The sequence below is a fragment of the Xyrauchen texanus genome, chromosome 43 (genome assembly GCF_025860055.1).
Source record: "Xyrauchen texanus isolate HMW12.3.18 chromosome 43, RBS_HiC_50CHRs, whole genome shotgun sequence".
Taxonomy (NCBI): domain Eukaryota; kingdom Metazoa; phylum Chordata; class Actinopteri; order Cypriniformes; family Catostomidae; genus Xyrauchen; species Xyrauchen texanus.
Window position 1 is genome coordinate 28,619,454 of NC_068318.1, and position 10,492 is coordinate 28,629,945.

Genomic DNA, 10,492 nt, shown 5'->3' on the forward strand with positions numbered 1-10,492 from the left:
TCAGAGAGAGGTGAACAAATGGTCTAGCCAGACACCCGGATCACTGCCAGAGGAAACTCTGCCCAGGGCAATGCAAATTAAACAGCCTACAGATCACACATGAAGGAGACAATAAAGTAGAGCGGTGTAACTGTATGTTTGTGTGGTGTTGAATCTTCAAAGGCCTCTTCCGCACATGTGCAGTGTGGTTTTATACTTGACGGTTTCAATCAATTTAAGGTCAATTAAAGGACATTTATCATTTGGACAAAGGATTTTGGGGGTTATTTTTGACTTGGGCCAGCAGGCAATCACCCTGAGCACCCTAACAACTCCCTAGCAACCACTCAAAACACTACAGCATGGTAAAGAGTTTTTGCATAAACTGTATGAGCACAACTCTTTTCTTCAAAAATGTAAAAATCTAGTTCTGAATAATTCTTACTTAATAATTCTAAACCTGAAAGTTAAACAACATACACATACAGAAAAAGAGAACTAACATGCCTGTTTGCAAAAGTAGCTCAAGTAAGTGGGTGAAATGGTTAGGAAAAAAAATAACTTCATTAATTAGTGATAGTTTTTATATATGTTCTGGCATTTGTCAATAATATGAAAAATCTTAAAACGATTCCTATAAATCTTGGAAATATAGATTTTGTTACTGTAAACTGGAGAAAGTTTAATTTAATCATCATGTGTCGCAATTCATGCACACATTAAATCATCTTCCAAATACATATTCAGACATGCTCACACACACACATGTGCTCTTAAAATAATGTGGTGAAGGACCACCTGTTGTCCATTATTGTGAAATATTTCTACGGCATGAATCATAAAAATGAGTAATTAATCACGGGCTGTCAGAGCGGAGTGCAGAGGTCGCGTGGGAGGGTGAAGAGTCACATATGGACAGATGGAGGTCAAATTCACACCGCACATGCCATCAACAGGTTAACATGAGAGAGAGACATAGAGAGAGCAAGTGTGAACACAAAAGTAAAAACAGAGGAGATAAGGGGAGGTGATAAATGTAGGAAATAACATCTGATATTCATTTTCACTACAGCATGCTGTGCATCTTTTCACAGAGTTTGTTTACTACAAAAGGCACTAATTCAAACCTCTGCAAGGATATCACAAACCTCATGAGTTGATGTCAAAATTTTTCAATGAGACAAAAGAAGCAAAAACAGAGGCCACACCATGCGATATGCTTCAAAAAGAGGGTTATTGAAATAAAAGAACAATCCTGAACAATTTCTCTCTCTGTGTGTGACTGACCATAACTCAAATCCACTTTCTGTTTGACTCAGGAGTGTGTGTGTGGGCGGGTTTGGGTGGTTTACGAGGACTATTATTTTAGGTTACAAACTGGTAATTACAAGGGTTTTTTGCTGTGTTGTTTCGGCTAGGACATGTTACGATGTCCTTACAGAGCTCAGGGATAACATGTGCGATTCATGGCTCAACATATATCCTGAGACCAATTCTTTAAATCTTCCTCCCAAAACTCCATTAAAGACGGAGCGGCTATCTGTATATTGTCCTTTTTAAGCTCCGTCAGACTGTGCTCACACATTTAGAAGTATGAATGAATGATCAACACTGCAATGAAAAAATGTATGAGCATACGATGCAACTACAACTTCTTAGGGGAAGTATCACCCACATTTCGTGCAAAGGGGTACGAAATAAGGTGGATACTCTGCATGCACCTGTGTCCAGCCTTGACAACTACCATGTTGGATCGGGGAGGAAGTGGGTAAACACTGAAGTTATCATATTGAGTCCTATCTTATCCCTGATTGGTGGAATTGGTGGTGTTACAACTCTCCCCATGTTACAATTATACCCGGTCTCCCCTACTGTTCCAAGCCGAGTATCTGATACAGACAAATCAGCTGAATTACACATCTAAACATTTTTACTAATTAAAGTCGTCAGAGAGCCTGAAGCTGTCAGTACGATCCCTTGATTCTCTGTAAACCCGCCCGTGCGCTGCCGCCCTTTGGCTCTCGTCGCTCAAACACTATTGGCTCACAGTCAGAAATAATTACCAGAGGCTGTAGGCTACAACGTGTCCCATTTTGATCTGCAGTACAAAAGATCTGAAGCCAGTGCTATGGGTTACTCTTCTCCAAACCAGTCTATATATCCAGTCTAATTTACACCAACTCTCTGTTCCCGTGTCTATCTGTCAGTGGATCACCAGATTTCTGATGGACAGGCAGCAGCTAGTGAGACAGGGGAAATTCACTTCCAGCACATGTACGATCAGCACTGGTGCCCCCCAGGGATGTGTGCTCTCCTCACTACTCTTCTGCTTGTATACCAATGACTGCACCGCCAAGGACCCCTCTGTCAAGCTCCTGAAGCTTACAGATGACACTACTGTCATTGGTTCATCCAAGATGACGAAGAGTCAAAATACAGAAGAGAGGTTGAACGGCTGACTCACTGGTGCAGTCAAAACAACCTGGAGCTGAACACACTCAAAACAGTGGAGATGATAGTGGACTTTAGGAGGAACAAACCAACATTGACGCTGCTCGCCATTCTAAAAAGCACTGTGGCAGCAGTGGAGTCATTCAGGTTCCTGGGCACTACCATCTCACAGGACCTGAAGTGGGAGACACACATTGACTCAGTAGAGGTTGTACTTCCATCGCCAGCTGAGGAATTTCAACCTGCCACAGGCACTGCTGATACAGTTCTACTCATCAGTCATTGAGTCGGTCCTCTGCACTTCAGTAACTGTCTGGTTTGGTTCAGCTATGAAATCAGATATCAGAAGACTACAAAGGACAGTTCAGACTGCTGAGAGGATTATTGGTTGCCCCCTGCCCTCCCTTCAAGAATCGTACACTTCCAGAGTTAGGAAAAGGGCTGGAAAATCACTCTGGACCCCACTCACCCAGCCCACTACCTTTTTGAACAGTTGCCTTCTGGATGGCGCTACAGAGCACTGAAGACATGAACCGTCAGGCATAGGAACAGTTTTTTCCCTCAGGCCATCCACCTCATGAACAGTTAAAACTGCCCCAATGAGCAATAATTATGCGCAATACACAGCTTAGTCTATTTAAATGTATCCAACCCTACCTCTTCTACCATATTCAGTTGCATCTGTATATAACAGATTAGCATCTGTCCAATATATACTGTATATACATATATATTGTCTTAGTGTGCATTTCTATATATACTTATATTTTCTATTCACTTCTAATTTTATTCTACTTTTTATTATTATCTCTGTCTTGTTGTTGTATTGTTTGTGCACTGGAGGCTTCTGTCACCTAGACAAATTCCTTGTATGCATAAGCAGACCTGGCAATAAAGCTCATTCTGTTTGTAATTCTGATATCCAACTAAATGAGTATTTGAAGAACATGTTTATTCTCAATCACATGTTCCTTTCTTTCTCTCACTGGTCAGCAGAGTAAAACTATTAAATATCAGCAACAGTTAAACAGATATATAAAAGCAATGTCAAATCTGTTGCAGTGTTGGTCTGGTACAATCCTAATGCATCCCATACCATAAAATGCACATGTAGTAATGATTTGCCCCAGTGTGGAACAGTATTTCATATGCCGAACCTCAGAATGACCCACTTAAAATGGCACTGATGCCATTTATACTTTCTCAGGTCATGGCACCATAGGATATTCAAAACACTCAAGACAGAGAAAGAAATAGAGAAATCTTGGGTGTCTCTCAGGAATGCCCACTATATTAAATCTATAATAGAGTCGACTGTTGTGCCACTGGCTATATCTAAAACATGCTCAATTTCCTGTGAACCTCAATATCCATGGGAAAACACCATTTCTCCCAGTAGACAAATCCAGCCTTAAATAGGAAAAAGTTTTAATTTAAATCTGTTAATTTGATTTGAGCACAAAAAGTAAACATACTTAGTATGTAACTACTGTCAAAGTTGGACTGGAAAATGATTACAACCTTTATTTAGAGAAATGAAAAACTCTAAATAGTGATGCAAAATAAGGTATAATTAGCTATGCATTTGGGTTTCTGATATTTCATTGGGCAGAGGATCCACCAATGAAATGGAAAGGAGGCTCAGGGCTCCTGCTCTGCCTTTCCAGTCACGTCTCTCTGTGGCATCTGGAGTGTTGTGGCAGGGTCAATGTCAACGAAACGGCACGAAACTCAACGCAAGCAATCAGTTTACCAGAGAGGCTAACTCAGCGTTGAGGAGGATGGAGCGCATCAAACTACTCCTAATTAGCTAGCATGTTCTCTTTAATAATGCAGCAACAAAAAGCAAGGCGGACCACACACACACACAGACACACGCGTCCACACTACAGTGGGGTTCATTGTCATTCAAATCAAAGTGGGCCCCAAAATTCCATGATACATGCACAAAAGTAGTCTCAGCGATTCACAGAACAATAGCAATGAATAGTTAATTTTTGTTTGTGCTTATATTTTGAATGGACTCTCCACTGTTGTGATGAGGCAGTTGTCGAATGCTTGTGGTTGTATGCCAGGAGAAGTATTCACTCAGGGATGGACTGTCAAGGGAAATGCCCCATCTCATTACACAGAAGCTGTCCGCTAGTTGGCTCTCTGCATCTAGCATTGGGGCCAACGTGGATTCCTGTGGGGCCGACATCTGTGTGTTGACAGCTGGCCCCGGGCTCAAGGGAGCGTGTGACGGTAAGAACACACTCACTGCTGTACAGTAACATAAGCAGACAATATGCAGACAAGATACAGACTTCCTCTGAACTGTAGGCATGAAATGATATTATTGAGATGTTAACATAAACTGATAAACTCTATGTTCTTTATTTTGTTAATGCATTTTATTTCATTTGTTTATTTATTTAGGTAATAAAAAGGATTTTGTGAAAAAGTTGTAAAATGTGAGTGGTTTCAGAATTCATATATAAATTAAACTAAAAAATAAAAGTTATTTTTATTGTAGTGAATATTTGCACTAGGTGTAAATAGCACCTACCAGTGTCGGAGCTATGGGGGGCCTCTGGGGGCTGTGCCCTCTCACTATGACCATTGTGCACCCACCCCCCCACACCTATACTGTATGTTAGTTTTTAATAGACCTTATTCACAGCAGCTCTTTGATTTTTGAAATCTTTGATTTTTAACAGGAATGACAATGAAACATCAGGCCTCCTTTTTTATTTTTATTTGATTATTCTAGGGATGGACTTACATCTCTTCAATGGGCTGTACTGCAGTTTGGATCATTCCGTGGACAAAACATTTAAAAATATCTTTCCAGGAACATTCAGTAGACAAGAAACTCCAGACAACATGAGTTGAGGAATATCAGATGTGATCTATGAGCTTTAAACAGCTTTCTAACATGTGTGGCATTGAAGAGATGGTAAGTCTATGACTTAAGTCTGCGTGTGACTTACTTTCTTCAACAGAACACAAACAAATATTTTTCAAATAATATTTCAGCTCTGTAGGTCCTCACAATGCAAGTGAATAGTGATCAGAATTTTGTAGCTCAAAAATCACATAAAGGAAACACGGAAGTAATCCATAAGACTCCAGTTAAATCCATATCTTCAGAAGTGATAAAATAGGTGTGGGTGAGAAACAGATTAGAATTTATACTCTAAATCTCCTCTTTCACTTTTACATCTGAGTCACATGTAGTGCCTTTTTAGTTTCAAAGTGTTGATTTAGAGTAAAAAATGACTTAAATATTGTTATGTTTCTCACCAACACCTATTATAATGCTTCTGGCAATGTGAATTTAAATGCTGGAGTCATATTGATTACCTTTGTGATTTTTGAAGCTACAAAAGGTCTGATCACCATTCACTTGCATTGCATTGGCCTACAGTGCTGAGATATATTTTTCTAAAATCTTTGTTTGAATTGTGCTGAAGAAAGAAAGCCATAAACATCTGGGATGGCATGAGGGTTAGTTATTGATAAGAGATTTTTCATTTTTGGGTGAACTATCCCTTTCAAAATCAAAGCTTACAATTAAAAATTAAAATGAACACTTGATTGAACTCTTTATGCCAATGGCATACAATTTGCCAAAGGTGTGTATTTTTGGGGGAATTTTGATATTTTAACCTCAGATACATCTACCGTTTACACAAAATAGCTACACTCAGGATCTTCAGGACAAAAATGTCCTCATTGAAACACATTAAAACGGCAATATTTGATCCCAGTGCCATTAAAGCATTATATCATGAATATCATGAAATATTATGCTTTCAAAATTTTTAATTGTTTATATTTTCCACCAGATGGTGCCATTTTTCTCATGTTCAGCCTATGGAGCAAATACATGCTTTTTCCTAATTTCTGTTTGCTGTATTATAGAGCACTGCAGGCCAATTGAATAAATGATACAGTTAAAATTGTGTGGGTGTGCTGGTATGGATGTCAGATAGTGTTTCGCACAGAGTAATTTATTTATTTTTATTGTTGGACAAGGGCTATAAGTACTTAAACACACTATAAACACACATTACTTCCATAGGCCCTCATTGGAAAATAGCACATGTCAGAGTAATGGCGGAAGGGCAACAGTTGCTAAGACAGGTTTGGTCAGAAGCGCTTTTAAGGCAGGGCTTAGCGAAGGGTCAATTGTGGCAGTCACCAGCATACTGTATATAAGCTGTGTCCCAAACGACACACTCTACACTATGCTCTTTTAAAATATACTATACAGTCAGCCATGTAGTGTATAAATTTTCAAAGTGTAGTATCGTCCCAAACACTAGCACAACCTGCTAGCTTTATCAGGTTAGCCAACATCAGTTCAACCAAAGTATTTCTGTTTACAGAAACATCTACTGATGCACAACCTTGGACACATCATCAGTGTTGTTTCCAGGAGTCACTGGGTGTTTCGGGTCTTACAACAGACACCCTTGTCCAGGCGACCCGACCGAGGCTGATCAGGCCCCGGCCTGTGTCCAAGTGGCATTCTACTGCCCCACTGCTCTCCCCTCTTTAACCAGAGCCATCTGGATGCTTTTTCTGCTGCCTCCACGTTGTTGCCTATGGCTCTTCTTTGATTAGCACCTTTTATGCCCAGGGTACCGTAGGCCTTGCTCAGGGAGTAACTAGCAAATCCCCTACTGCCCACCTCTACTGGCATACACCTGGTCCTCCAACCGTTCCTCCGACAATCCTCCACCAGTTCTTGGTATTTCTCCCTTTTTCTCTCTTGAGCTTCCTCCATCCTCTCCTCCCAGGGCACTGTCAGCTCTAACAAGATCAGATGTTTGGTGGCCTCAGAGACCAAGATGATGTCAGGTCTCAATTTGGACTGGGTGATGTGTGTTGGGATTTTCAGCTGCCTTTCCAGATCGACTGTCATCACCCAGTCTCGGGCCATGGAGAGCAAACCTACAGAGCAGTTTCTTGATGTTTTCTCTGGCTTTTGTCCTTCCTTGATGAAGTGAATTGTCTTGGCTGAAGCTTGGGTGTATCGGCTGTCCTTGATTCCCTTGCTGATTGCCTCAGCGATGGATTTGAGGACCTGGTCGTGCCTCCATCGATACCGGCCCTCACCCAGCGCCTTGGAGCAGCTGCTCAGGATGTGTTCTAATGTTCCTATTTTGGAACAGGTGTTTGGCAGGTGTTTCTATTTTGCCCCATGTGCACAGGTTGGATGGACTTGGGAGGACGTCATAGACCCCCTGAATCAAGAACTTGATTCTCTGGGGGTTCCACTTCCAGATTTCCTTCCAGGTGACGCTCCGCTCCATCGCCTGCTCCCACTTCATCCAGGCACCTTGCTGCCGCATGGCCACTGCTCTGCTGGTTCGCTCTTCCTGAAGCTCGCACCTCCTCCTGTACCAGCCTCTGCCTCTCCTTTCCACTAGCAGAGTCATATCGGGTCGCTGTTAGACTCCCGAGTCCGGCTCTGCCTTGCGCCACTGTTCCAAGGATTGCCTTGTGCTTCAGCCACGCCTCTGCCTGCTGGACAGCCTCGGCTGCCCACCACTTCCTCCCTGTCTTCACAACAATCCCTGCACCGGACACTTTGGTATCTCTGGATCCAGAGTACTGCAGGTGTTCTCGTGTCCGTGCAACGATGAACTCCTCCCTGACTGTGCTAAAAGGGAGCCTGAGCTTGTTGGTGTTCCCATATAGCCCGATGTTACTCAGGCTACGCGGCAGGCCCAGCCATCTGCGTAGATAGCTGCTCACCTTCTGCTCAAAACCTTCCACCACTGTCATGGGGACCTCATAGATAAGCAGAGGCCAGAAGATTCTTGGGAGGATTCCATGCTGGTAGACCCAGGCCTTGAATCTTCCAGGGAGCCCAGACTTATCCACTGTTCTCAGCCATCCCTCTAGGTCAGCACCGGTTGCCTTGATGGAGTCTCTGTCATTCAGGCTGCAGTTGAAGACCTTCCCAAGGCTCTTCACTGGTCTCTCAGTAACTGACGGGATCTGGTGTTCTCCCAGTCTGAAACGGAATTTGTCTGTAACCTTCCCCTTCTTTAGGACCAGAGACCTGGACTTTGCAGGTTTGAAGCTCATGCGTGTCCATGACATGAGTCTCTCCAACCCCTGGAGGATCCACCTAGCTCCTGGTTCCGCTGTAGTTGTCACTGTGAGGTCGTCCATGAATGCTCTTATGGGAGGTTGCCTTACTCCAGCCTTGCTGAGGGGGCCTCTGCACTCTGTTTCAGCTGCCTTGTCAGCATGTTCATTGCCAGTGCAAAGAGGGTCACTGAGATGGTACAGCCAGTGATTATCCCCACCTCCAGCTGGTGCCAGTCAGATGTTAGCTGGCAAGTGGAGACTCTCAAGCTGAACTTACTGTAATAGTCCAGGGTGAGATCTTTCACCTTCTGCGGTACATGGTGTTTCTCCAGTGCAACCTCCACCAGCTTGTGTGGTATTGAGCCATAGGCGTTGGTGAGATCTAGCCACAGTACAGCCAGGTCCCCTCTGCCTTCTCTTGCTTCTCTGATAAGCTGGGTTACCACGCCCATGTGTTCCAGACAACCAGGAACTCCTGGTATTCCTCCCTTTTGCACAGACATGTCGATGTACTTATTGCTCAACAGGAAGTTGGAGAGCCTCTTGGCCACGATGCTGAAGAAGATTTTGCTCTCCACACTGAGCAAGGAGATGACCCGGAACTGGTCGATGTTCTCAGACTTCTCCTCTTTTGGTATGCACACTCCTTCCGCATACCTCCATGGCTGGGCGATCTTCCCTCTCCTCCAGATCACCTTCAGAGCCCTCCAAAGCCGATGTAATAGCTTTGGGCAGTTCTTGTACACCTTGTAGGGCACTCCACTTGGGCCTGGTGCTGAGCTCGATCTTGCTCTCCTCACCACTTCCTCCACTTCCCTTAGGCGGGGCTCCTTCAGGTCGAAGTCTAATGAAGGCTCTGGTGGTGTTATCAGTGCATTGCTTGGACCCAGCGCTTGTTCTCTGATGGAGTCACTATAGGTGGCCTTCAGGTGGTCGTTTATAGCATCCTTGGAGCAAGTAAGGCGGCCAGCCCTCTTTTGGCTAAGGAGCTGGCTTGGAGCATATGCAGATGGAGCAGGCTTGGGTGCCTCAGTTCCAAATCACTCAGCTGCGATATTCACTATGAGGGTGGTCATCGTTCTCAATCGATGGTCCACGTCACCCTTAGCTGTCACTTCCAGGACCTGGCTTACATCTTCATCAAATTGTTGCCACTCAACTCTCTTGTGGGATTTGGGCCACTGGATCTTTGGTTGGACCGCAGGGGCACAGCCAGTTGTTATGGCTGCAGCTTGCTGGCTTCTGAGGCCATGTATGTTGTCGGGAGATGCTGACTTTTGGGTTATAGTGGCATGTGAGCTGCTGACAGCAGGTATTGGCGACACTAGGAGGCTCTGGGCACTGTGGGTTGCCTCCGGGCCTGGCTCCTCCTGCGTCTTACCAGAAGTCGCTTCTGTGCGTTGTGTCATCGTTGCCGCTGTCAAGCATTTCATTCTGCCTTGATGAATTTTTAAACCCCTCTCGTTCTTGCAGATCCTACCGCAGATGCACTGAATTGTCGATGTCATAATTCCTTTGTTCTGTGTCGTTGTCATTGAGTCCGTCCTGTTGGGGTGCTCATCCTCCCCCCCTCTCGGGCACCCCTGGGGGTATTTTTCTTTTGTAGGTTTAGTAGCTTGCTATTGGGTTCTTCCTTACGGAAGAAGTGGTTTGGGCTGCCAACCCTCTCCACCCCGGGTTGCCGTCTCTCCGGCCGTCGTCTGTCTCTCCAGATGTCACCACACTCTTCGTGGTTGTCACCCAGTCTGTTCCTGGTTGTCACTGGTGCTCCCAGAGTTTTCAGTTTACAGAAACATCTACTGATGCACAACCTTGGACACATCATCAGTGTTGTTTCCAGGAGTCACTGGGTGTTTCGGTCTTACAACAGACACCCTCGTCCAGGCTGACCCGACCGAGGCTGATCAGGCCCTGGCCTGTGTCCAAGTGGCATTCTACTGCCCCCACTGCTCTCCCTCTTTAACCAGAGCCA

At 44.2% G+C, this 10,492-nt stretch overlaps 1 pseudogene; it reads right to left on the minus strand.

The window, feature by feature from the left end:
* Window positions 1–6,917: 6,917 nt before the first annotated feature.
* LOC127635768 (uncharacterized) lies at window positions 6,918–9,929 on the minus strand (annotated as a pseudogene).
* Between the last annotated feature and the right edge of the window lie 563 nt (window positions 9,930–10,492).